Genomic DNA, 5,876 nt, shown 5'->3' with positions numbered 1-5,876 from the left:
CAAGTCATTTTCCAATGCAAATGCGATGCTCCTAAGTCTAGGATGCATGTGTTGAATGCAAAAGTGTCCATAGAGCTTATCCCTAATTCTCTACTCTTGTCTTATGCGATGATGCAAAATGCATAAAAGTAAGATGACCGCATACAATCATATCTTATCTCTAGGATGCATGCGATGCATTGATAACAAATAGTGCTTATTCCTAAGCTCCTATCTCTTTATTATGCGTTCTAATCTAACTCTCCCCAGCCTAGATTCTAACCTGACCTTCCCAAGCCTAGATCCTGTCCTTAGACTACCCTCCTGAGTATCTCTAATGGACGAATGAAGCATACATAATACAAGATAATTGCATAGAGTGAAGTTTCCCTAGTTGTGCTATCTAAATGCTTCTCAACCCATTCAACTAATTTAGCTACTCATGCGTAAATAACAGAGAGTGAATAGATATGGAGAAATAGATTCCATTTCGATAAACGAGTGGAGTACAAAATAATAATGGAAGTTAAAGGTAGAGAGCCTGGTAGCAATTCCTTGCTGGCCGAGGCTTTTACATTGTAATCTCTATTCAGTTCTAAAGATTTTCCCGCTTCTGCAGGTATCGGCCCTCTCTCTTTTCTTGAAGCTTCTGGTGCTCTCCTAAGCTTACCGGAACGATCTATCGACACCACCTTCTCTCTCGCATCCGCCTTAAAATGAAAGAAAACTATGAACAAAGATGAGCGAACTGAAGTATGAAATCTCTAACTGCTGAACCCCTTTTCCAAAGGATCCCTCTGGTGTTTATAGAACATCCAAGGTGAACGGTGGCTTCTCTTTCATGATTGTACAGATGGGATGGATTTAATTCCTGACTGATGTGTAGAATATTTATCACCGAAAAGCTGAATGTACTTGTGATCGTTATCGGCTGTCAACTTAATTCGAATTTGACTATCATCAGCTTTTTGTCCCATCGCGATTAATTAGCCTTTCACCCAGATACGCCCATCATGTTGTGCTGACTAAGTTGCAGCAATCCTTCTTGGGCAAATGTTTGCAAACACAATCATCGCAAAGCCTTGCGGTGAAGTTGCGCTCGACCAATGATTTCCTATGATCGCAATTCTTGCATTGCGTGAGCGCATATTCTGCATAAAAACACTAAAATCAACCGTTCCTATGCATTGAACGCATGCGATCTTAATATTATGAAACTGATGCTTGATGGATGCAATTTAACATGTTTTATCATGCAATCCAACATTGTTTAAGAACGTAGCACTATGATAACGTGCATTTCTACCCGTTATCAACATGTGTGACTTTGATGTAATTCTGAACATGGATTGGGTGGTTGCCAATCATGCTTGTATAGACTGTTCTCGTAAGGAGGTGACAGTAGTTTTGCCCAAGGTGATTTTAGCGGTAAAGGCCAAGAGGTTGATTAACCAAGGTGTCTGGAGTATCTTGGCTAGCGTAGTTGACACAAGAGAAACCGAGATTGCTCTAACCTCTGAGCCAGTTGAAAGCGATTATCCTGATGTGTTTCCAAAAGAACTTCCAGGGTTGCCTCCACCAAGGGAGATTAATTTTGCGATCGAACTGAAGCTGGGCACTATTCCCATATCCAAAGCTCCATACAGAATGGCTCTGGCCAAATTGAAAGAACTAAAGGTCCAGTTGCAGGAACTGCTTGATAAAGGGTTCATACGACCCAGTGTTTCTCCGTAGGGTGCACCAGTGTTGTTTGTGAAGAAAAAGGATGGATCGTTACGTTTATGCATAGACTATAAGGAGTTAAATAAGGTGACCATCAAGAACAAGTACCCACTCCCTAGGATCGATGACCTATTTGACCAGTTATAGGGTGCTACTGTATTTTCCAAGATTGACCTACGGCTAGGTTACCATCAGTTGAGGATCAGGGATAGTGATATCCCGAAGACTGCATTCCGATCCAGATACGGGCATAACGAGTTCATTGTAATGTCTTTTGGTTTGACCAATGCTCTAGTGGTATTCATGGATTTGATGAACAGGGTGTTTAGAGATTTCCTGGACACCTTTGTAATTGTTTTCATTGATGACATCTTGGTTTATTCCAAGACAGAGGCGAAACACGACGAACATTTTCGGAAGGTCCTAGGAACGCTGAAGGAAAACAAACTGTATGTAAAGTTTCTAAGTGCGAGTTCTGGCTACAAAAAGTGTCCTTGCTTGGGCATGTGGTGCCGAAGGTCGGGGTTTCAGTGGATCTAGCTAAGATTGAGGCCGTTACAAATTGGCCCCACCCTACAACGATCAGCGAGGTGCGCAATTTCCTGGGGTTGGCTGGGTACTATCGTAGGTTTGTAGAGAATTTCTCTAGCATGGCCACATCGTTGACTCAGCTAACCCGAAAAGGAGCTTCGTTTATTTGGAGCAAAGCTTGTGAGGACAATTTTTAGGACCTTAAACAGAGGTTGGTTTTAGCACCGATTCTCACAATACCAGATGGTTTCGGGAATTTCATGATCTACAGTGATGCTTCTAAGAAGGGTTTGGGTTGTATGCTTATGCAGCATGGTAGAGTGGTCGTCTATGCCTCCCGCTAGTTGAAAAACCATGAGCGAAACTATCCTACTCACGACTTGGAACTGGTAGTGGTGGTGTTCGCCACGAAGAACTGGGGGCACTATTTATATGGGGAAATCTAGGTTTTCATTGACCACAAGAGTCTGAAATACTTCTTCGCCCAAAAAGAGTTGAACATGAAATAGCGTAGGTGACTCGAGTTAATAAAGGATTACGACTGCGAGATGCTCTACCACCTAGGTAAGGCGAATGTGGTAGACGATGCCCTCAGTCAGAAGACCACTCATTCGATCGCCTTGATCACTAAGCAGGTTTAGTTGTGTAAGGATCTGGAGTGAGCAGAGATTGAGGTGGTAGTGGGGGAAGTCACTTCGCAACTAGCTCAATTGACAGTGCAACCAACCTTGAGGTAGAGGATTATTATTGTATAGCAGGGTGATCCGGACCTGGTTCAGAAATGTTACAAGGTAGGGTTGGGCCAGGCCAGTGAATTTTTTGTGTCGGTGGACTAGGGCCTTCTGTATCAGGGACGGTTATACTTTCCAGCAGATGATGGCCTGAAGGGGGAATTGTTGACAGAAGCTCACAACTCTCCATTCTCGATGCAACCAGGTAGTACTAAAATATACCCAGATTTGAAGCAGTATTACTAGTGGCTCAATATGAAAAGAGAGATAGCTGACTATGTCAGCAGATGTTTAGTTTGTCAGGAGGTAAAGGCCCCAAGGTAGAAGATAGTAGGCTTGGTACAACCATTGAATGTGTCTGAATAAAAGTGGGAGAGCATGTCCCTGGATTTCATTACGGGTTTCCCCAAGAAAACGAAGGGCTTCTTAGTGATTTGGGTTTTGATAGACAAACTCAACAAGGTGGCGCATTTTATTCCATGGAAGCTCACATACACAGTGAGTAAGTGGGCTCAGCTATATATGAAGGAGATAGTAAGATTTCATGTGTGCCAGTGTCAATTGTGTTCGACAGGGACCATCGTTTCACCTCTAGTTTTTGGAAGAGCCTCTAGGTAGCCTTAGGGACATGATTAAACTTTAGTACAACCTTCCACCCCTAGATGGATGGGCAAATAGAATGCATGAATTGGACGTTGGAGGACATGTTGTGCGTTTGTGCGTTGGAGTTCTCAGAGAGTTGGGACTCCCATTTGCATTTGGTAGAGTTTGCTTATAATAATAGCTATCAGGCCACCATTAGCATGTCGAAGCTCTTTATGGTAGAGGTTGCAGGTCTCCTATTTGCTGGGGTGAGATTGGGGAGAGGAAACTGATGGGAACTGAGTTAGTGGAGTTAACGAATGAAGCCATGCAGAATATCAAGGCTCGAATGCTAGCAGCGCAGAGTAGATAAAAAGTTATGCTAATGTTAAGCGTAAAGGCCTTGAGTTCAAGGCAGGTGACACAGTGTTCCTGAAGGTGGTGCCAATGAAGGTGTTTTGAGATTCGAAAAGAAGGGTAAGCTGAGTTCACATTTTGTAGGGCGTTTCGAGATCTTGGAGTGAGTCGACCCTGTGGCTTACCGTTTGGCTTTCCATCGTCTCTCTCTACGGTCCATAATGTTTTTCATGTCTCTATGTTGAGAAAGTATTTAACGGACACATCTCATGTGGTGGAATTTGAGCCTTTGTAGCTAAATGAAACTTAAAGTTATGAAAAGAAGCCTACACAAATTGTGGCCAGAGAGGTGAAAATTTTGCGCAACAGGGAGGTGCCACTAGGGAAGGTGTTGTGGTAGAACCATCAATTTGAGGAAGCAACTTGGGAGCGAGAGGATGAGATGAAGAACACTGCATCCAGATCTCTTCCAGAACTAGAACTTTCGAGGACGAAAGTTTCTTAAGGAGGGAAGGTTGTAACGTCCCAAAATCTAGGTAAGATTTAAATTAATTCGTGCAATTAATCGTTTCTTTTATTTAAAGACCGAAGTTTAGGATTTTAAATATTTTATTAGTGGTTTGAGTTTTTTGGGAAAAGGAGTTGGAGGTTGTTATATTTATCTATTTATTTTGTTTATATCTATTTACTTTTGTTTGTTTTACCTTTTCCTAAAAATAAGTAGGGTTAAGATTGGTTATTCTTAAATAGGGTGACCTCGAGAAACATGTAGTAGAGGAAAAAAAAAAGAATCTCCTTCTCCTTCTACTTCTCCCATCGACGACACCTTCTCCAAGGATCCCTGCCATCCCTGCCATTTTTTCTCTTCTTTCAGCCGTGAGGAGCCCACTGCTAGTCGTAGTCGCTGTCGATCGCACATCAGAAGGCGTCGCCGTTCGCCGTTGACCCAGGTTCATGTTCGTCCAGCCTCGTTGATAACTGGCAGAAATGCCAGTTATTATAAACCTTTTATTTAGAATCATGAGGGCTAACAAGTAGAAAATGCGGTGATAATACTTAGAATTTATGAAAAATTGAGTTTTGCTTCGATCAACACCTAAATCCTCACTAACCCAATATTATGTGTTATTCCGTGCCAAAGTGTCTATTTTTGTAGCTACCGCAGGAATCAAACGCATGCACTAGAAATAAGCAATCACAAAATCAAACGCAGGCGCTGAAAGCCGAGCTATCACATAGACGAATGCATGCGGTGATCGCATACGTCCATTGCATCGATCACAAATAAGAGCATGAGCGAGATTTTCTGTGAGGATTCTTCATCTCCACGAACCAGTCTGAGTGACGACCAGAGCTTTCATTGGAGATAGAGCTTGAGAGAGAAATCTCCACCATCCATCCATGTCACCACCAACGGCCTTGACGCAGAGTCTTTCATTTCCCCTCTGATCTCTATATTGTATTACATTCTAGCTTAAGATATTGACATTTTGTAATCAATGCATATCTTGATTCCTTCAACACCATCTTCTTCATCTTCTTTATCTTTATCATCGTTTACCTTCATCGTTTATTTATCAAAAGCAATCGCATACTAAATCGTGTAGCCTAAAGATAGGACGTATATAGCAACACACCGAGAGGTGTGCGTTGTGCGAGTATAATGATTTAATCCTCTTTGCTTGGTGAAAGGCTGTAGCAACGCTTGTTGATGGGTTGTTGCAATGCTTGTCTATAAGTTAATTAGCCACATCTAACTACCTGAGAAGGTAAGAGATGGAACGCACTAAAGCAAAGTATGCATTGTTCTTAGAGATAGGCACGACCTTATGCTCGACGTACCCATGCACTATAGAGATATAGTCATGCGGCTGACCACCGAGAGGTGTGCGATGCGTTAGTGTGACGAGCTGGGATTACTCGAGCGATTTAACATAATAATTAATACTATGCGTTAATAGTTGTTGTGTATCT

Source organism: Benincasa hispida, chromosome 4, assembly GCF_009727055.1.
Source record: "Benincasa hispida cultivar B227 chromosome 4, ASM972705v1, whole genome shotgun sequence".
NCBI classification, from domain to species: domain Eukaryota; kingdom Viridiplantae; phylum Streptophyta; class Magnoliopsida; order Cucurbitales; family Cucurbitaceae; genus Benincasa; species Benincasa hispida.
Note: the sequence above shows the minus strand (reverse complement) of the source record.